Raw genomic sequence first — 22,933 nt, forward strand, 5'->3', positions numbered from 1 at the left:
TTAACTTTAACCTGGTTTAACAGTAACAACATGTCTTCTCCCTCTAGAAGGGTGAAATGCTGCCCCCGCCGCCAGAATTGGCAGGGGGAGGTAGCGTTCCAAAGTGTTTGACACCTTACACAACATGTTTTGATAAAGCCAAACCAAAGTTAGCATTAACCGCGAGGATTATATTGCATTTAAGAGTATATGGTATGGCTAAAGTACATTGTTATAATTTAGAGAGAGTCCTGATTAGCAGGGCCTAAGCCAGTCTAAAGTCGAAAAACCAGAGAATCACAGCAAAATGTGGGGGTAACCATAGGAAGCAGACCCTACTCTCCTACACCCCCCTCCCAACGCAGGGACATTTTACTAACCTTGACCAGTTGAGTCTTCATGTTCTAAATATCTGGAGAGTCCATCTGCATTGGCATGGTCAGTCCCAGGTCTATGTTCCACTGTAAATTCCATCCCCTGTAGGGAAATGGACCACCTGAGCAGTTTGGGATTTTCACCCTTCATCTGTTTTAGCCACAAGAGGGGCTTATGGTCTGTCTGAACCTTGAAGTGAGTACCAAACAAGTATGGTGTTAAAACGAAGTATGGAAGCTCGGACATGTCTTGTAGATAGTTATAGAAGATTTATTCATGTAGTAATCCATCAGGCTCACAAATACAAGATGATATTAAGATCCTTAGTAATGCCTGGAAATGCCCCACCAGGAGCAGGGTCCTCTCTGCTCAGCCCATCACACCAACTGATTCTCTGCTACATACAAACCAACCTCCACATTCCAAGTGACCTCACCACAGGCTGAGCAGAAAGGCAGAGAACCACAGTGGAGAGACCGCATTAGTAATAAGCACATTACAACATATGGCCTCAGCTTTTTCAGTGCCCAAACCACATCAAAGGCCCCACTGGAAGTATGTCCATGGGGCAAATTGACAAACCTCAAAAAGGTTAAAGGAAGATTTATCAAACCTGGGCCTGATTTCGATAAACGGCCGATCCCTGGGGGACAGACCCCAAGCGGCAACTTTTCACAACACTACGGCCAGCTCGGCGATCGACTACACCTTCCTGTCTTTTTCAATGTTCACATTAGTACAAGCCTTTAGAATTGGCACATTCGACTGCAGCGACCATCTCCCGCAAGAATTGACACTGAGGGCTCAAGGAACAGCTCTGACATTTCCTACCAATGGCCCAAAGCTATTGACTACTACAAAATGCAAAAGAATCAAGTGCAACATCAGTGATCCGGAGCGGCTAGCGAAAGATGCGAAGCTGTGCTGGGAAAGCGCTGCAGAACTGAATGCTGGTAACATTACTGCCTGGGAGTCCTTCTTAAAATCTTTCACCCTCTCGAATTCCAAGTCTAAATTGTCTCAAGAAATCGATGTACAGGCCAAAAAACACCCGTCCGGCCCATTAGCGACTCAAAAAAACATCCTCAGACTCTTCTATCTCCCGATTTAAGGGCAATAAAAACAGCCATAAATAGAACTCTCCGCGAGCTGCGGAAAGCCGGGAGTGATAACGACCTAATTACCAAACTGAGAGCATTAAAGTGTCAAAAGAACAAAATCCTGTGGCGAATCAAGCAGGAGTCCACTGAACAAACCTGGGCGAAACTGCTCTATGATTCAAAAAACAACAACAGTGCAAGATTCTTTAAAACCATCAACAAAATAGAGAATCCGAATGCCCATGGTGTGAACTCTCACATCACTGAGGACACCTGGGCAAATTTTCTGTTTAAACACTTTAACGATGAAGGCCAATGCAAAAACCAACAAAGCTCTAAATTTTGCCAAGCGATCCAGACGGTTTTAAAACCTTTAGTTGAGGAGTCCAACTTCCCAGGTTCAACCGTCCAGTTGAAGGGTCGAATCGCGAAAGGCCAGAAGGAGGGAGCTCCTGGCCCAAATGGAATTCCACCCATCCTCTATAAGCAAGATCCAACTTATTGGGCCGATCAATTGCTCCCTCTTTTCATAGAAATCTGGATCCAAGTAAAACTGGGGGCCGGCAACTGTCTGTCAAAAGAAATACCAACCACAAAAGGGTTGAAACAGGGGTGCTTCCTCGCACCGACCCTGTTCAACCTTTTTATGTCTGACCTCTCCAAAGATCTGGATAACTGCAACCACCATGCCCCAAAGCTAGGGGGTTTTACGCTGTCCAACTTACTATACGCAGACGACCTGATACTAATCAGCCAAACACCAGTAGGCCTGCAACACCTCATCAACACCACTGGCAAATTTGCCGAAAAGAATGGGCTAAGCGTAAACACAGAAAAATCAAAGGTGATGGTACTAAATCAAAAATCAAAAAAGCATGTCTGCCAATGGTCTCTCCAAGACAAAAAAATGGAAATAGTCCAAGAATACAAGTACCTGGGCATAATTTTGATTCAAATGGCTCCTTCAAGCAACAAGAAACATCAATAAGGAACAGAGGGATCTCATTGGCCATTGCATTAAAAAACATCAAAAATAAAATAGCGGGCCCAAATTTAATCCCCTTGCTAGACATATAATTTGTGGGAAATTGCTACCGTCAATTACATATGGCAGTGAATGTATGAGAGGGAAGGATGAGACCATCTTAGACAACGTGGTCAGCAAAACATTGCGAATACTATTCGCGCTTCCTCCATACACTTCCCCAGCACAGCTAAGGCTCGAGTTTGGCCTACAGAAGCAGCAAATCGCACGCAAGGGTGCATATGTAAAATGCTGGCACAAATTAAAGAACGCGGAAATAGACTCTCTGAATGCCCATCTTTGGAAAGAATTGGAAATAAACAAGGACACCCCTGCAATGGTCTACCTCCAAGCAGCCATAAATTCCCTTGTGCTAAGAGATCTTTGGACTCGAGTTGTACACACAATTGCTTCAAGCGTCTTGTCAATAAATCTGTGAAAACAATTTCCTTGGAAGAGGACAAAGCAGCACTCACCAAGAGGTCCCATGGGTGGTTTGTGATTCAAGGCTACATCAGCGCCTCACCACAGCCATACCACAGCACCGGCTTTTCAAGGAAGGCGAAGGAAGACTTTTTGCGGTTGAGGATGGGGGTAATACCATCTAAAGCACATCTTCCCCCCTGGATGCGCCTGGACTGCAATCCTAAGTGTAGGCTCTGCGAAAATGCTAAGGACGACGTTCTGCACCTGCTGTGTAGCTGCAAAGCTCTAGATAGTATCCAAAAGAGCTTACTAACACAGCTTTGGAACCAAAGACGTGTGCGAACTCGTAGACAAGATCTGTTGATGAGCTTTAAGGGAGAAGACATCCAACTAGCATGCAGGCTAGTGCGCTTTATGAAATTAGTCAACACGGCCCTAAACCCAGCGGTTAGTAATTGAATTTGACTTAGCGTGAATGGCTTCCGCTCTTCAAGATAACCAAAGACACAATTGATCGTGAAAGTCCTTTTTTCACTAATGCATAGTACCGTACCCGCCGCATGGTTCTTCTTTCACTTTTTAACTTTTCTAAATGTTTTTTAAAATTGCTTTCCAAAATGCTTTATTCATGTACTTTTCTCCTTCCTGTTTTTATTGCCTAATTGCAAAGATTTTAATTAATCATGCAATAAAGATTATTATTATTATTATTACATCGAAGGCCTCCCTCTCAATAGCTGACCAACGTTTCTCTCTAGGGGCCAGCCTTCTGCTAATAAAAGTTACTGACTGGTCTTGACCATCTTTATTCAATTGTGAAAGCACAGCTCCCACTCCCAACTCAGAAGCATCTGTTTGAACAATTAATTATTTGGACTAGTCTGGACTTTGCAGAATTGGTGCAGTGCACATGGCCTGCTTCAGGTCATCAAATGCCTTTTGACAGCTGACTGCCCACTGAACTTTATTTGGCATTTTCTTGGAAGTTAAGTCATTAAGGGGTGTCACAATGGAACAATACCGCTTGACAAATTTCCTGTAGTACCCAGTCAGGCCCAAGAAAGCTCTGACCTGAGTCTGGGTGGTTGGAGCGGTCCAGTCCATTACGGTCTGGATTTTGGTCTGCAATGGTTGAACCTGGCCTCCACCTACAAGGTGGCCCAGGTATACAACCTGACTCTGCTCTATCTGGCACTTGGTAGCCTTGTTAGTTAGGCCTGCTTTTGCAGGGCCTCCAAAACATTTTTCAGGTGGATCAGATGATCTTCCCAGGTGAAGCTAAAGACAGCAATATAATCTTGATAAGCTGCACAGTGGTCATCCAGGCCTGAGAGGACTTGGTTCACCAACCTTTGAAATGTAGCAGGTGCATTTTTCAGACCAAAGGGTATTACCACAACCTGATAATGTCCACCAGGGGTTGAAAATGCTGTCTTTGCATCCTCAGCTAGTCTGATCTGCCAGTAGCCAGCTGTCAGGTCAAATGTGCTCAAGAACTTGGCAGATGCCAATCTGTCTATGAGCTCATCTGCCCTGGGTATTGGATGGGCATCCGTCCTATTGAAAGAGTTAAGACCACTGTAATCCACGCAAAACCTCATCTCTCTCTTATCATCTTGGGTGTGTGGTTTAGGCACCAGGACTACTGGACTGGCCCAAGGGCTCTCTGAGGGCTCAATGACTCCCATTTCCAAAATGTTCTGGACTTCTGTCCCGATACAGTCCCTGACAAAACCAGGTTGCCTTTAAATCTTACTTTTAAAAGGCAGACTGTCCCCAGTGTCCACTTCATGAGTACACCAGGTAGTCTGACTTGGAGTCAGTGAAAACATATGTCTGTCGGTCTGCAGAACTTGTCTGCAGTCTCTCTGCTGTTGGTCAGTGAGGCTGCCTGCCAAGGCTCACCATCAACTGAACCATCATCAGGGTTAGAAGAGAGCAGGTCTGGGAGAGGGTCACTATCTCCCTCCTGTCCTTCATCAGTAGCCATGAGCAAGCCCATGTCTGACCTGTCAACATAGGGTTTCAGTCTGTTGACATGAAGCACCCTAAGGGGGCTCCAAGGAGTTCCAAGGTCTACCAAATCGGTAACCTCTCCCTTCTGTTCAACAATAGTGTGGGGTCCACTCTACTTGTCCTGGAGAGCTGCTGGGCCACAGGCTCCAACACTCACACTTTCTGTCCTGGCTGGTAAACAGTCAGGGCAGCCTTTTGGTTATGCCAGGCCTTTTGCAATTCCTGACTTGCCTCAAGGCTTTTGGATGCCTTTTTCATGTACTCAGCCGTCCGGGAGCGGAGACCAAGTACATAGTCCACAATGTCTTGTTTCAGAGGTTTGAGAGGTAACTCCCATCCCTCCTTCACCAGACAAAGGGGTCCTCTTACAGGATGCCTAAACAAACGTTCAAAAGGACTGTAGCCAACCCCTTTTTGTGGGACCTCTCTGTAGGCAAATAAAAGGCAGGCCAGTAGGATGTCCCATCTCCGCCTGAGCTTTTCAGGGAGATCCTTAAGGTCCTGTTGAATCTTTCAACTAGACCATTTCATTGTGGGTGATAGGGTGTGATAAACTTAAAGTTTACTCCACACTCCTTCCACATTGCAGCCAGGAATCTAGACATGAAGTTTGCATCTCTATCTGATACTACCTCCTCAGGGAAACCCACTCTTGAGAAAACTCCCAAAAGGGCTCTTGCCACAACAGGTGATGTAGTGGTCCTAAGGGGAATATCCTCCAATACCACCAGAATAGATCTGTGCCCAGATGCTGTTTGGCGATCCCTTGGTCCAACAATGTCAATCCCTACACGTTTAAAGGGAACCCCCACCACAGGTAGTGATATAAGGGGGGCCTTTCTAGTGCCACCTGATTTGCCACTGGCTTGGCAGGTGACACAGGAGCGACAAAACTCCTTGGTGTTTTCTGACATGTGAGGCCAGTGAAAGTGAGGTACAAGCCTGTCCCAAGTCTTGTTCTGGCCAAGATGTCCTGCTAAGGGAATATCATGGGCTAGTGTCAAAAGGAAGCCTCTGAATGCCAAAGGTATAACCAACCTCCTGGAAGCACCAGGCTTGGGGTCTCTAGCCTCTGAATACAGGAGCCCTTCTTCCCAATAAGTCTTATGGGTTCCACTAGTATTCCCTGCAGCCTCAGCAGCAGCTTGCTGTCTGAGGGGTTCAAGAGAAGGGCAGTCCAACTGTGCCTGCCTCAGATCTGGCCTGGAAGGTCCCCCTGGCCCAAGAAACTCAACCTGATCAGGCTCAAGCTCCTCTAGGACAGTTCCACCTTGGCTCTCACAATCAGCTTCCTGTGAATGCTGATCCTCTTCCTGAGGCAAGGGGGAAGGCACTGCCTTAACCCTACTGCTTTTCCTCCTGGTAGGCAACTGGTCCTTTAATACAGAATCCAGTGCCTGTTCAGTGTTGCAATTTTTGACCTGTAACCTAGTCACAGCAAGGACATGCGCTGAGATTCCTAACATTTCTGCATGGGTCCTATGCTCCACTTCAGACCAGACTGAAGTCTCTAGGTCATTGCCAAGCAAACATTCTACAGGGAGGTCTGAGCTAACAACAACCTTCTTTAGGCCAGTTACCCCTCCCCAGGAGAAATTAACAACTGCCATCTCATGAGTGGTAGTGATATTGCTAGCGTTGGTCACTAGGTAATTCTCACCTAGTATGATCTGTCTATGGTTCACTAAGCTGTGTGTCACCATTGTGACACTAGCACATGTATCCCTGGAGGCCTGAGCCACTTTATCATTAATTAAAGGAGCTTGTCTGTACTTGCCCAAGTTATTGGGACTCACAGTAGAGGACATGGCTATGTCCCCATCACAGATCAAAACAGCTTGAGTTGGTATTCTGACTAGGCCAGAATCCATCTCAGTTCCCAGGGTCAACCCTACTACATCCTTCTGTTGAGAACCACTACTTGTAGCTGAACTAAGGGGGGACAGTTGCCTTAGGGGCAATGGTGGCTGGAGCTGTCTCCTTCTTGGCACAATCACTAGTCCAGTGAGTATTTACTTTACAAATCTTGCACCAAGGTTTCTTAGGACCTTCTTTCTTTTTGGATTGTTGGGAACCCTCAACATTAAAGGCTTTTTGGGGACCTTAAGAAGACTTTGGGTCATTTGCTTTCTCCCCACCCTTTTGGTCTTGCTTCTTCTGATCACCACCTTGGTTCTGTACCTTCTGCTTCACCCTGGTTCTGACCCATTTGTCTGCCCTCTTATCCAATTCTTGTGGAGAGGTCAAATCAGAGTCAACCAAGTGCTGATGCAATAACTGGTTTTGACAGTTGTTAAGAATCTGTTCTCTCATAATAAGGTTATACAATCCTGTATAGTCACTTACTTTACTGCCCAGTAACCAGCCTTCCAAAGCCTTAGTAGCACAATCTACAAAGTCAGTCCAGTCCTGAGTCTGTGTCTTCTGGGTATCTCTGATCAGCTACCTGTACTGTTCAGTGGTTAGGCCAAACCCATCTATCAGAGCACTCTTCAGGACAGTGTAGTTGTCAGCATCCTCTCCTCTAACAGTGAGTAGCTTGTCTCATCCTTTGTCTGCAAAGGAGAGCCACAAAATTGCTGCCCACTGACTTTAGGGTATCTGCTGAACTTTGCAGGCCCTCTCCAAAGCAGGTATCCATTTGGGGATGTCATCCCCAATCTGATAGGGAGGGACAATGTTGTTCAGGTTTCTATGGTCATGAGACCTTTGCCTATCTCTAGGTTTGTTGCTGCAACCAGTGAGTTCTAGCCCACACCATTTCTTCTCTCTTTCAAGAGCTAGAGTCTCTTAAGCAAGGGCAATTTCTTGCCTCCTGATTCCAAGCTTGACCTCTCTCATTCTAGCTTTGTGCTCTCTTCTCTGAGGGGAAGCCATTCTCCTTTGAGCAGAGGCAGAGGACTCTACTGATGTGTCAGAATGTTCAGATCCACTGGAGAGGGATCTGGGTCTCCTGATCACATCTTTAGGCCTACGTTGAGGGATAGAGGGAGGCCCTCCCAGGCCACCTCCACCCTCAGGTAGTCCTGTGTTGCCCAGGTCAGGTTCATCACCCTGTACCTGGTCAGCATCCTCATCATCCTCCTGCTGGGGACCCCCATTAGGATTCTCTTCTGGTGAAGGATGGTCCCCCTCTTTACTACCCTGGCTATCTGGGTCTGAAGCTTTGTCCATATCATCTGACACTAGGATATCTACCAGGTGCTGAAAGGTTGGACTCTGTCGTTGTCTTAACTTCCTGACCACACACAAGCTTCTCAATTCTTGAAAAGTGAATGTGTCATACTTAGAAGGCAACCTTGAGTTGTCTTCTTGCAGAGGCACAATAGACCCTGCTTTCAAGGACATTGCTAGTGAGGTGTGGTCTGTGCACCTACCTACACTACTTGTTTCCTACTAGAACCTCTCTAGGAGTTGTAGTCAGGGTGTGCTAAGCCCTTACCACCTACAACTGCTAAGTTCAGTAGAACCTATGTATTATAAGAACTTAATTTATGTGTACCCACAGGTACCGTGATGATTTTTCAAATGATATTCTCAAGATTATTTGATAAAACAATGCAAGCTCTTATCCCACCGCTGCCACCAATGTGCGAAGTTAGCCTGGTGGAAAATGTCCACTAGTTCTAGTGAGCACCTTGCACCAGTCTAATCGACCCTTATTGATGGCGGTTGTAAAGTCAACCTTATGGAAAGCTATCCTAGTGGTAGAATGGACCAGCAGTCATCAGGCTAAGACTTCAGAGAGAGTATTAAGCAAGTTGTTTTACCAAATATAATCCCTTGAGTACCAAATGAAAGGACACCACACAAGGTATATATCAAATAAATATGTATTTAATCTAAACACAACCCCTCTGCTCTCTTTATGAGGTCAGATGTCAAAGCACATTACAAGAATCTCAATTAGCATACAATAAGTTGCACAATATACATTATGCCCAAGGGGCCTCACAAACCATATACTAAAATAGTGGTATAAGAACCACTTGTGGAATAGAATGCAGGCCTGGGGCCTGTGAAATTGCTGGGGCTACTCTAAACAACCAATGGTTAGGAAGTAGAGGCCCACGGGAGACTTTCTATGAGAAATGAAGAAGTTACAAAAGTACAATTTTTTGGGACACTCCCGGATGGACTAAGATGGAACGCTTTTAAACTAGGACACTTTGAGAATCAAGACCCACAGGAGCACCGGAGTACTCGTGTTACCGCACCCAGGGAAGCCTGGTGCATAGGTGCCTTTTCGTGTCGGGTTTTTTCGGTGTTTTCAACGGAGAGCTGCAAAGAAGTGCTGCAGGCGACCAGAGGAAAAGTGTCCCGGTGGATCCAAGGGTGGATCGAAGATCTGAAGAACCTGAAAGCAGAAGGGACAGAGTCTGGGTCACTTGCCAGTGACCAGGAAGGAACCAGGCGATGTCGGGTGATTTCAGGTGAAGAAGTGAAGCTTGTCACTTCAGCCACGAGGTCCAGGAGGCATTGACGGTGACCAGTCGCTGGATTAGAACTGTACCATGAAGGATCTAGTTGACTGCGGTATCGGTGTCCGCAATGGACCCAACAAGCCATGGCAACTGCAACCCATGCAGGATGTCAAGATTGGCTCTGTTGCAGACCAGCAAGGTCTGTGTTCCTTCTCCTTTAGAGGGAAGCTGAAGCAAGCATGGAGCAACCAGACAAGCAAGTTAGATTGTAAAGAAAGTCTTCAGGGGGGCTCACTAGCCAATGGACAAGGAACCAAGAAGACGCATCAAGCGGAAATGCAGGAGCGGAGCCCACGGGTCACTCCTGGAGTGTGGGGCTCTGAGCTTCGGTGCAAATATTGCTCTGGGCTGGGGCTTCAATCAACCTGATGCACAGCTTCGTGATGCTTCAGGAAGGGAGTGCAGGTAGCAAAATGCAGGATGTCCAGGAGTCCCAGTCCCACGTCTCTCGTGTCCGCCACGTGTCTCAGCTTGCTGTGGACAAAGGTCAGGGTCAGAGATGTCTGGTAGTCCATGTCCTGTGTGGCAGATTCTTCAGGTTCCGGCGGGAGCCTCGAAAATGCAGACCGGCAAAGTTGCTGTTGGTGCCTGTTTGAACAGGGTGGTCACTCCTTGACCACAAGGGAGATGTCTTCCATCTTCCAGTCGAAATGGAACATCGAAGGTCCAGGATATGTCTTGCAAAGATTCGTCGAGGGTAATCTAAAGTCCTAGGGACACATCTCCTATACTTGTACTAAGTTTGTGGGCTGGACTACCTGAAAGGTCCCTCCTATGGGTTGACCAGAATAGGGGGTGGTTACACCCCCTTCCCTTTTGTCCAGTTTTGTGCCAGTGCTGTGGCTGAGTGCCCCAGCAACCGGTTTGGACTGGACTATGCATGGAGCACCTTATGTGCCCCTGGCAGTGTCTGGAAAGCATTCACTGAATGCAGCCCTCCCTGCCCCAATACACTAAAGCCTGTCTGGGGTGGTGCTAGCACCTCCCTGGACAGGAAACCTATTGTCCACGCTTCCCCTGCCAGAGTTTCGGTCAGCAGCAGGAGGTCAGACTCGTGTCTGTGGCAGCAGCATTCATTTTGTGATCCTGGGGCTCTGTTTAACTTTAACCGGGTTTAACAGTAACAACATGTCTTCTCCCTCTAGAAGGGTGGAATGCTACCCCTGCCGCCAGAACTTGCGGGGGGGAGTAGTATTCCAAAGTGTTTGACACCGTACACGACAAGTTTTGATAAAGCCAAGCCAAAGTTAGCATCAACCGCGAGGATTATAATGCACTTAAGAGTCTATGGTATGGCTACACATAGAACAGCTAGATTGTTCCGAAAGCTGCAGAGTAGCTCAGCTCATGCTAGGGCACCCTCTCACATAAAACCAAGCACTCTGCCTCCAGGATTGTCGAGGCCTACCATAGGAGTGGCTTATAGGTGTATATGTGTCTATATATATAGGTATAGATATAGAGATACTGTATCAAATCAAATCAAATCAATTAAGCTTTATTCAATTTAAAAAACGTAAATCATAAAAGCATACAAATTATTCAGAGTAGTCATAATGATTACATTTCACTAAAATAGTTATTTGCACGATTAAAAGAAAACAATATTTTACAGAATTTTAAATTTACAACTAATCCACGCCAGATTCGGGGCAAAATCTAGAAGTGATTTGAAGTCAGCATTTTATAACCATTTTATACATATACATTTCTGGCCAAGTAATGGTTGCTCTCTGCTATGGATCTTGACTGGGTGAGGAAAAACGCCCTGGGATAAAAGTCATGTAATTGCCATGTAGATATTGGCCCATCTCCCAATTGGGGCTGCCAGGAGTGTAAATAAGGGACCACACGTTCATTTCTAAATCTTACCAAAGCAAGATCCCCTTTGATATCCTTAGGGAGCGATCCCAACCAACCCACCCTTCTGACACTTACTATTGAGCCGTCAATATGAGGTGGCAGGGGTCTGTTTTTCGTTAGCCAAAAAACGACTTTATTTCTTAAGTCGTGCTGTGTTTCCGATTTTCCTTTCTTAAGTGGTGGGACACCCGAAAGGACACATACAAAAGGGGCGGCTATTGGGGGTAGATTTATGTGGTCGCTTCTGCCAGGGGTAGTACCTTGGTTGTCAGCTATCACATTGTGAGGTGTTGGGCCTAGGGTAGACCTTACTTTGGGGTTGGATCTCTGGGCTGTAGTAGAGTGGCTAACTACGTTTAGATTTTTTCGCGCTGTCCTATGTGCAACTATTGATTTATTCCCACAGTTATTGCTTTGAATAGGTGATTCGTGCACCAAAGTAGCAGCTCGAACAGGTTGCTGGCTGAGTTCTGCCATGTTCTTTATTAGTGACATGCTGGCATTGAATGACGTCTCAATTTCACTGAGCTTTTCTCCTAAACTGTTTATTCTTACTATCAGTGGGGATATGATAGAAGTAACCAACCGTTCTATGACATCCAGTAAAGTGGCCTGGGAGGTAGGAGAATGAAATTCCAGAGTTTTGTGTATCTTAGCTGGTATCGGGGTAAGTATAGTAGTTGCTAGGGAAATTGGACACAATTTTCCTTGTTTGGTTTCACTCCCCGTGCATGTTGTTCCGTGACCATTCCTTTTGGCGGGTGGGATGTTAAGGGGCCCTATATGGTTGGTGTTAAGTTTTACAAGTGGAGATGGACAGGGGGCATCCGGTGTGTTAACATCTATCAGTAAAGGCGTAGTGGGCGGGGCATTAGGAATTACTAAGGGACTGACCAAAACATGGAGTTGCTCGGTTACATAATCTGCTGCTACATACTGGGTCTTACAAAGATCATTCAGTTCTTTCAGCAAGGCTGATCCATATGCTACCTCGGCAGTCTGTGTGACAGGGTGATTGCAGAGCACGCTATCTCTGGGCAGGCGTTGTTCTAAACTATCTAGTTCATGAGTGATAGGTAAAATTACCCTTTCTAGATAGCAATCCATGGGCCCCGTTACCTCTCTCCTCTGCGCACCACAGCTCTTAGAAGCCATTCTTAAGTGACATGAAGGTAAAGTCTCGAAGTAGGATCACCTTACAAGCAAAACCAAGAGGACAGGCCCGGACCGGTCTCCTCTGGCCTCTGAGGGCCACAGAGGGCCCGCCCTTTGCCCGGGCTTAGCCCGCGCGCGGTCCCGCGACGCGGGGGTTGCGGCCCTTTTTGTGCGCCTCCTGGCGCGAAGAGTGCGAGTTGCGGCTTCCGCTGCCGCTAGGGAGTCTGGGCTTGGTAGTCCGGATGTATTCTCCCCTCCACGCTGCAGCCGCTGAAGGATGTGGATTGCGGCGGCGGGAGGGGAGGAAGCAGGACCCAGAAGTGGCGGTCTCCGGGACGGCTGGAAACAGTAAGGCTTACCCCCAAGGTGTGCTCACGGGCCCCCGCTCCACAGGGGTTGCGTCCCTTTTTGTGCGCCTCCTGGCGCGAAGAGTGCGAGTTGCGGCTTCCGCTGCCGCTAGGGAGTCTGGGCTTGGTAGTCCGGATGTATTCTCCCCTCCGCGCTGCAGCCGCTGAAGGATGTGGATTGCGGCGGCGGGAGGGGAGGAAGCAGGACCCAGAAGTGGCGGTCTCCGGGACGGCTGGAAACAGTAAGGCTTACCCCCAAGGTGTGCTCACGGGCCCCCGCTCCACAGGGGTTGCGTCCCTTTTTGTGTGCCTCCTGGCGCGAAGAGTGCGAGTTGCGGCTTCCGCTGCCGCTAGGGAGTCTGGGCTTGGTAGTCCGGATGTATTCTCCCCTCCGGGCTGCAGCCGCTGAAGGATGTGGATTGCGGCGGCGGGAGGGGAGGAAGCAGGACCCAGAAGTGGCGGTCTCCGGGACGGCTGGAAACAGTAAGGCTTACCCCCAAGGTGTGCTCACGGGCCCCCGCTCCACAGGGGTTGCGTCCCTTTTTGTGCGCCTCCTGGCGCGAAGAGTGCGAGTTGCGGCTTCCGCTGCCGCTAGGGAGTCTGGGCTTGGTAGTCCGGATGTATTCTCCCCTCCGCGCTGCAGCCGCTGAAGGATGTGGATTGCGGCGGCGGGAGGGGAGGAAGCAGGACCCAGAAGTGGCGGTCTCCGGGACGGCTGGAAACAGTAAGGCTTACCCCCAAGGTGTGCTCACGGGCCCCCGGTCCACAGGGGTTGCGTCCCTTTTTGTGCGCCTCCTGGCGCGAAGAGTGCGAGTTGAGGCTTCCGCTGCCGCTAGGGAGTCTGGGCTTGGTAGTCCGGATGTATTCTCCCCTCCGCGCTGCAGCCGCCGAAGGATGTGGATTGCGGCGGCGGGAGGGGAGGAAGCAGGACCCAGAAGTGGCGGTCTAAGGGACGGCTGGAAACAGTAGGGCTTACCCCCAAGGTGTGCTCACGGGCCCCCCCTTACTAAGTAAGGGGTGATTACACCACCTTACCCAGGCTGTGTGAACAGACCTGTGGTGTCAGTTTGGAGGGCCAGCCAGGGGTGGCACAATACATTCTGCTGCCCCTGGTAGGACTTGGATGCACCTATGCCCTGGGTACCCATGGTACACTATACAGGGACTCACAAAGGTGACCCAATACCCAATCTGGTATGTACCTAAAGTACATTGTTATAATTTAGAGAGAGAACAGCTAGGCTGTGGTCCTGATTAGCAGGGTCACAGCCAGTCTAAAGTCGAAAAACCAGAGAATCACAGCAAAAAGTGGGGGTAAACTTAGGAAGCAGACCCTACTCTCCTACATCACCCTGCTGCCGTCCCCACTCTGGCATCAGTAGCCTCGTGGTGCCTCACCATCTGAAAGCGATCTATAGATGGTGAGTCACCCTGCTGCTGTCCCCATTTTGGCGTGAGAGGCCCTGTGGTCCATCACCATCTGAAAGCGACCTATAGATGCTGAGTCACCCTGCTGCTGTCCCCCTGGCCTGAGTAGCCCTGTGCCAAACTTCCGCTAATGTATACCAGGAAGCGGACAAGTGGATGTTGAGAACGGAAGGACACTCTGAACAGAATCCAATCCCAGTCTAACTGCGGACTTTGACTGGTTGTTGTGTAGCCTTACCGGTGCACCCACCCTGGTGTCGATTACCCAGCACCCAGATTGGAAGTATTGCTGGGATGCAGGAGAGGAAATGTAGGTAGCTTTAATACGCTTTGTCAGCCAGAGTCCTCCCACAACTGTACCCCACACCTTGAGGAAACTGCCCCCCCTATAAGGGCAACCACTCCTACACCCCATGGCTGGACCAGCTATGGGGCCGGCAGACTCATAACAATCAGTGAAGCGTCCGGTGGTACCCACTGGTTATGTTGAGGGACTTTGCCGTTACCTGGCCGCTAACTTTGCATCTCCCCTGGAATTATTGCTACAACTGTATTGACCCAATGTTGCGTCATAGTCCAGTGCCGTTGGGGAATTGTCTTTTGTGCCTCATCAAGTCAGTCTGTCCCCTGCTCATTAACCATATTAAAATCCTTGCAGTGACTTCATGCTTTTTAGGATGATAGATTGATTGACACAACAGCGTTTGATCCTGTGACCAAGAGGTTGAAACCACCACCACACCCACCAGATGAATCGGTCCAGGTTTTCTTTGCCATGACCCCTCCTCTGTCCTTTGAAATAACCACAAAACCTGCAAGTGGCCACGTGGCCGGCACCCAGCGGGACCTGCCAGTCCTATTTAACCTTCATATCCTTGCAGCATTGCAGCACTCACTGCTGCAGATGTCTTGGTGCATCCAATACTCGCCCCTATTGACATCAGTAATTATTTATATTAATTTAAACAGTGTATATGAATGAAACGATGCACAGGCAAAATGAAAATTTCACACGTACTGTAATGTGACACATTTTGGACTTGCCCGTCAGATTAAGTTGGTCGCCTTCGATCAATTTGAGTGACCAGTGCAAGTGAATCACACAGAACCAAGTATGGACGCTAAGTGACCCCAATTGAACAGACAGCAGCTTAGTGTGGGTGGGTTGCCCAAATATAGCTTGGATGCAGTGGAATTACCTCCCCATCCACACCCACCAGGTGCAGCAAGTTACTGTGCAGCTCTGTCCCCCCTCCCCAGGTTGTAAATATTAGCAATGTGAGTGGTCCAAATGACATCAATGTCAAGTCTAGGATTCACAGGTTATGTTCCAAACGCAGCCCCCCTTCTGGAGGGTCCTGCAAGGGCCCCCACCTCACTGAGTGAAACCTAGCTACTTTGCACTCAGCACACATGTATGCCTTTAAGAGAAACCCTAGCGACAGCTTGGCGCACTGCTGCTAAGGGAGGGTACAATCTGTTGCACCCGGCTCTATGGGGTCAACTGGTAATGTTTGGATGGCCAGGGGCTTTTATATAATTATTTTTTCAACTCCATCTGACTGGAGGGGGGCATATAGAATGACTTTGTCCTGCAGCTGTGTTAAATAACAAAACTGTCAGCCTAGACCGGCCATAATACTTACTATGGACAGGATCGAGCACCATGCCCCCAGGTGTGCACGGAGTGCCTGCTGGGGGTTTAGAGGACATACATACAGAGCTGCGACTAACATAGCATTAAAGTGCATGCCATTCCAGTCTGGACCCAGCCATACGCAAATCAATATTGACCCTTTGCCCCATGGGAACAGTCCAGCCCCAACTGCCAAGCCAGGTCCTCCCTGGACTGGAAACAAGCATCCTAGGACTGGTTCTGGGGTTTCAGCCCTCATCAGCCATGATACCTTGATTCCAGTGGTATGGAGAGCACGGGACTCACATCTGAGCATACCCGTCCCACTCGTGGTGACAAATAAAAAAAACAACAGTTGATGGACAGAATGCAGAACAATGTCATACATTCACCCCAATACAGAGTTCTGGGCCTAAATCCATCATGGTTTTGCTCACCATGCCATTCCAGTCTGGACCCAGCCATATGCAAATCATTCTTGACCCTGTGCCCCATGGGAACGGTCCAGCCCGAACTGCCAAGCCAGGTCCTCCCTGGACTGGAAACAAGCATCCTAGGATCGGTTTCGGGCTTTCAGCCCTCATAAGCCAGGATAGCTTGATTCCAGTGGCATGGAGAGCACGGGACTCATGTCTGAGCATACCCGTCCCACTCCTGGTGACAAATGCAAAAACAACAATTGATGGACGGAATGCAGAACAATGTCATACAGTCACCCCAGTACAGAGATCTGGCCCTAAATCCATCGTTTTTTTGCTCACCTGGCTGAAGAGGGTTGAAACCAACCATATGCAGATTGGAAAGGTGTCTCCAAAGATAAGTGCCGCGTGTAAGGTGCTTTCTGATGCTTTTAGTTGTTCTGTGTCTTGTTTTACATCCAGGAACGACCCATGCACACTTCCCCTCCTTGTATGCATGCTCCATGCACAGCTAGCTTCATTCATAATGTATTTGAGAGGCAATGATTTTGTTATGTAAAAATACAGTGGCAGCTGCCACCGAAAAGAATGGGTAGAGCAGGGTGGAAAAATCAATACCATAATATATCTGGCTGCCAGCCGCCACCTCAGTCGAGCTCCCTCCTCTTCTGTTCCACCCGGAAGCAGGAAGCACACACAGGCTCCCCTAAGCCAATCACAACGCGTCTGCCACCAAAGACGGCGGGCCACATCATCATGCGCACTTGAATACCCCAATCACTCCTCCCCTGCTGGCTATGAATACAGCCCCGCCCGCCCAGTAAACCTCCCTCAGTGAGGAAAAATAAAGTGATAATAATGTTGCATTATTATGGTTTTATTTTTGCTTTTTCCACAGTTCAAAGAGCAGTGGGGCGGCGCTCCTTTGCCTTAGCAGAGGAGCCGCCACTTTAAAAATGTCAATGTTAACTCTGCATGCTGAGGTGAAGGGGAGGGAAACTGAAGTGCACAGAGGGGGCAAAACGAGGATGGACGGAAAATAAACAGAATTCTTCAAAAGGAAATGTGAGAGGTTTACATCAAAGTGAGAGAGCGTCTACTTCCGATGGAAGGGTTTTGTGGCCTTTTAAAGACTTTGTGTCACTCCCTATGGAAGGGGATTGGGGCACAGTGAGCGACGTCCGCTAACGCTGCATCTGAAATGCACGGAACATGGTAGACTACATTGTCTGTGCTTGTTGTGCATAACTTAACCCAACTCTCAGTAGGATCGTATTGTAGCACTACCTTCCATAAGGTGCTGTAGCGCAGTCCATGCATGAGACCCCCTGGCACTGTATGTAGTGCACCCCCCTTCCAAGAGGTACTGGATAGCAGTGCAGGCACTCGCACCCCTTTCATGAAGTGCTATAGCGCTGTACACCCCTTTCAAAGAGGTACTGGATAGCAGTGCAGGCACTCGCTCCCCATTCATGAAGTGCTATAGCGCTGTGCACCCCCCCCTTCCAAGAGGTACTGGATAGTAGTGCAGGCACTCACACCCCGTTCATGAAGTGCTATAGCGCTGTGCACCCCCCTTCCAAGAGGTACTGGATAGCAGTGCAGGCACTCGCACCCCTTTCATGAAGTGCTATAGCGCTGTACACCCCTTTCAAAGAGGTACTGGATAGCAGTGCAGGCACTCACACCCCTATCATGAAGTGCTACAGCGCTGTGCACCCCCCCCTTCCAAGAGGTACTGGATAGTAGTGCAGGCACTCACACCCCGTTCATGAAGTGCTATAGCGCTGTGCACCCCCCTTCCAAGAGGTACTGGATAGCAGTGCAGGCACTCGCATCCCTTTCATGAAGTACTATAGCGCTGTGCACCCCCCTTCCAAGAGGTACTGGATAGCAGTGCAGGCACTCGCTCCCCATTCATGAAGTGCTATAGCGCTGAGAACCCCCCCTTCCAAGAGGTACTGGATAGTAGTGCAGGCACTCACACCCTATTCATGAAGTGCTGTAGCGCTGTGCACCCCCCCTTCCAAGAGGTACTGGATAGTAGTGCAGGCACTCACACCCCGTTCATGAAGTGCTATAGCGCTGTGCACCCCCCTTCCAAGAGGTACTGGATAGTAGTGCAGGCACTCACACCCCGTTCATGAAGTGCTATAGCGCTATGCACCCCCTTCCAAGAAGTACTGGATAGTAGTGCAGGCACTCACACCCCGTTCATGAAGTGCTATAGCGCTGTGCACCCCCCTTCCAAGAGGTACTGGATAGTAGTGCAGGCACTCACACCCCGTTCATGAAGTGCTATAGCGCTGTGCACCCCCTTCCAAGAGGTACTGGATAGTAGTGCAGGCACTCACACCCCGTTCATGAAGTGCTATAGCGCTGTGCACCCCCCTTCCAAGAGGTACTGGATAGCAGTGCAGGCACTCACACCCCGTTCATGAAGTGCTATAGCGCTGTGAACCCCCCTTCCAAGAGGTTCGGTAGTGCAGGATCTCTGCCATCTGTCTGCACACGCCCCCACTTCCAAGATGCCCTGTCCTGCAGTGCAGGGCTGACATCAACTCCCTGCACACTCATTAAATGATGATTTATAAAGCGCTCTAATAACCCGAGGTGTCTGGGTGCTGAGCCTGGAAGGGAAAGTGGGAGCCTCTCTGAGTGGAATCGGGTGCAGATGACTGATCAAAGAGCCATGTTTTAGTGACCTTCTGGAGGTAGCAAATCAGTGTTACTTTTATTGCTGAGGGAGTTCCACAGTCGAGCAGTACAGACCACAGAGCTGCTGCCTCCCTTTGTAGATCTCTTAAATCTAGGAATCACAAGATGATCTGCTGCAGATCGGAGAGGCCTGGCTGGAATGTAGCCCAAACATTTTATAAAGATATTCCAGGCCTAGGTTGTGCAGAGACTTGAAGGTGATACACAAAGCATTGCAGTCAATGTGCTTCCTAGTAGGAAGCCAGAGCAGCTGAGCTAAGGACTGAGACACAGGTTTCTTTCTAGGAATGCCCAGCAGTATCCAGGGTGCCGCGGTCTCTAAGGTCTGCAGCTTTCTAAGAAATCATTTCTGGATGTTCTTAAACAAGGGATTGCAGTAACCTAGGTTTGATACAAAGAGGGCGGACACAACAGTTTCTGTAAATCTGATGGAATGAAGGGAAGAACCTTCTGGAGTAATTTCAGGATAAAGAAAGAGGCAGAGGTAACGTGATTGATAAGGCCCTTTAAGGACACTTTGCGATCAAAAAATGCTCCAAGGTTTTTTTACTTTAGTGCCTGGAATAGGGGGGGTGCACAGCTCCTGAGGCCACCAACATGGAGCCCAAAAGGCAGAGTTCCTTCTGAACAGTAAGACCTCAGTTTGGGATGAGTTCAACGTTGGACAGTTCTCGCTCATCCATGTCCCTGTATGTAGATACAGTCATGGAATCTGGCAGCGGCCCCCTCTGGGTGGCCGGTGACCGACACCACAATTTGTGTGTCGTCTCTACAGGTCACCAGCTCAAAACCAAACAATTCAATCAGTGGAGTCACATAACGATTGAATAAGGTAGGTCTTAGAGCTGAGCCCTGTGGGACGCCGCATGGCAGAGAAAAAGGGGGTGAGCTAAACTAATCTAATGCCATAAACTGCACTTGTGCAGGTAAAAAGGATTTAAGAAGGGAGAGTGCTTTGTCCCTGATATCTAACAAAGAGGGACGGTCCAGAAGCAGAGTATGGTTGACCATGTCTAAGGCTGACGGTCCAGAAGCAGAGTATGGTTGACCATGTCTAAGGCTGACGGTCCAGAAGCAGAGTATGGTTGACCATGTCTAAGGCTGACGGTCCAGAAGCAGAGTATGGTTGACCATGTCTAAGGCTGACGGTCCAGAAGCAGAGTATGGTTGACCATGTCTAAGGCTGACGGTCCAGAAGCAGAGTATGGTTGACCATGTCTAAGGCTGAGGGTCCAGAAGCAGAGTATGGTTGACCATGTCAAAGGCTGAGGGTCCAGAAGCAGAGTATGGTTGACCATGTCAAAGGCTGACGGTCCAGAAGCAGAGTATGGTTGACCATGTCAAAGGCTGACGGTCCAGAAGCAGAGTATGGTTGACCATGTCAAAGGCCGACGGTCCAGAAGCAGAGTATGGTTGACCATGTCAAAGGCTGATGGTCCAGAAGCAGAGTATGGTTGACCATGTCAAAGGCTGATGGTCCAGAAGCAGAGTATGGTTGACCATGTCAAAGGCTGATGGTCCAGAAGCAGAGTATGGTTGACCATGTCAAAGGCTGATGGTCCAGAAGCAGAGTATGGTTGACCGTGTCAAAGGCTGCCGAGAGGTCTAATAAAACCAGGACTGCATTTCCTCCCGCATCCAGGATCTGCCAGATTTCCTCAGAGGCAGAAATGAGGGCTAGTTCTGTAGTATGGTGGCTTCTAAAGCCAAACTGGGTAGCTTCCAAAAGGTTATTTTTATTGATGGAAGAGGTAAGTTCTAGATTGATGGCTTTTTCAACTATCTTTGCAGGGAATGGGAGCCGTGATATCGGCCAAAAGTTGTTTGAATCTGTTTTGATCCAGATTGGTTTTTTTAATCAAAGATGGAATGGATGCTTTCTTCCACTCTATTGGAAAGTGACCGCACTGAACATCTTACTAAAGATGTCAGTGAGAGCTATGGCAAAAGACACACAATTGTTAGATGGAACACAGAACAAATCAAAACATTCACCCCCAGTCAAGAGATCTGGGTTAAATCCATCATTCTTGTGCTCACCATGCCACCACAGTTTAGACCTGGTCATATGCAAATCAGTCTTGACCCTGTGACTCATGGGAATAGTCGAGCCAAAAATGCCAAGCCAGGTCCTCCCTGGATCGGAAACAAGCATCCTAGGACCGTTTTTGGGGTTTCACCCCTCATTAGCCAGTATAGCTTTATTCCAGTAGCACAGTGAGCCTGCAATCTGTCCATCAATTGTTCTTTCTGCATTTGTCACCCCGAGTGGGGCGGGTATGCCCAAACGTGGGTCCCGTGATCTCCATGCCACTGGAGGGAAGCTATCCTGGCTGATGAGGGCTGAAAGCCTGAAACCGGTCCTAGGATGCTTGTTTCCAGTCCTGGGAGGGCCTGGCATAGCAGTTCAGGCTGGACTGATCTCATTGGGCGCAGGGTCAAGACTGATTTGCATATAGCTGGGTCAAAACTGGAATGGCATGGTGAGCAAACAAACTATGGATTTAGGCCCAGATCTCTGTACTAGGGTGAATGTATGAAATTGTTCTGCATTCTGTCCATCAATTGTTCTTTTTGCATTTGTCACCCTGAGTGGGACGGGTATGCCCAGACGTGGGCCCCGTGCTCTCCATGCCACTGGAATCAAGCTATCCTGGCTGATGAGTGCTGAAAGCCCGAAACTGGTCCTAGGATGCTTGACATGAGAAGGAGGTGAGCAAGATCGACGACCCCTACTCTGAAAAGGTTTTTAGTTAGCGCAGCGACAGTCTATGATATTATTGTGAATTGTGCCAGATCATGAGGAGAAACTCAATCAGGTAAACAAACCGAAGGAAGATGGGTTACAGAAACATCATAGTCTATTGTCTGAGTGGAGTTGGTACTGGCTAGGATATTCAGGCTACGATACTGATGTTTCAGCCTCTATCCTGGGTTTTGGTAAGACTGACTCTGAGGCTGCTTGGCCTCATGGCCTCCTGCATCCTTCTTGTGACATGCCCGGTGGCATATGCAGGCTTTGCAGTGGGACCAGAAGTTCCAGTTGGCGCAGCATGAGGGGAATCTCTCTGACATGGTCCAGATCTTGGAAGGAACTGCTAAAGATCTGCAGGGGTGGCTAATGAACGGTGATTGGGTTAGAGGCAGACTACTCTCCCTTCCCCAACCAGATCTGATGATAGTGACAGATGCGTCACTCCTGGGATGGAGAAGCCATCTCGGAGAGGGAGAGATCAGAAGATTCTGGTCTCCATCGGAATCCAGACTCCACATCAATATGCTGGAGCTCTGTGCAATCCGACTGGCACTGAAATACCTCCATCTATCCTCCTCCATCAAGGGACTACTGCTGCAGATGTTCACAAACAACAACACCACAACCATGTGGAACTACAACAAACAGGCTGGTGTAGGGCTGTCGATCCTGGACATGGCTGGAACAGCAGGACATTACCCTGGTGGTTCAACACCTGGTAGGCTGTTGGAACACCAGGGCAGACAAACGCAGCCGCTTATGCCTAGCGGATCGCATATGGCGGGATGTATGACATTACAACGCATGCTTTTACAACGCATGCCTTTACAACGCAAGTATTACAACGCAGTCCATTACAACGCATAGCGCTTTGGGTTGCTGGATAGTGAATAGTTTAATTTACTATTCCAACTCCAGTCCCCGTGGACACTAGGGAAGGTTATTGGATAGTAAATTAACCTATTCCCTATCCTAGAGCGCCCTCCAGAGCAATGCGTTGTAATGGTTTGTGTTGTAATGGTTGCGTCTTAAAGGCACTGCGATGTAAAAGTTGCGTTGTAAAGGTTGTTTCCCCATATGGCGTCTCCAACTGTAGGTGGCATAAGATCTTTCAGCAATGGCGAAAGCCTTGGTTAGATCGGTTTGCCTTCATGGAAAACGTGCAATGTCAGCAGTTTTTCACACTAGAGTTTGCACGGTGGCCTCCT

Source organism: Lissotriton helveticus, chromosome 6, assembly GCF_964261635.1.
Source record: "Lissotriton helveticus chromosome 6, aLisHel1.1, whole genome shotgun sequence".
Classification (NCBI taxonomy): domain Eukaryota; kingdom Metazoa; phylum Chordata; class Amphibia; order Caudata; family Salamandridae; genus Lissotriton; species Lissotriton helveticus.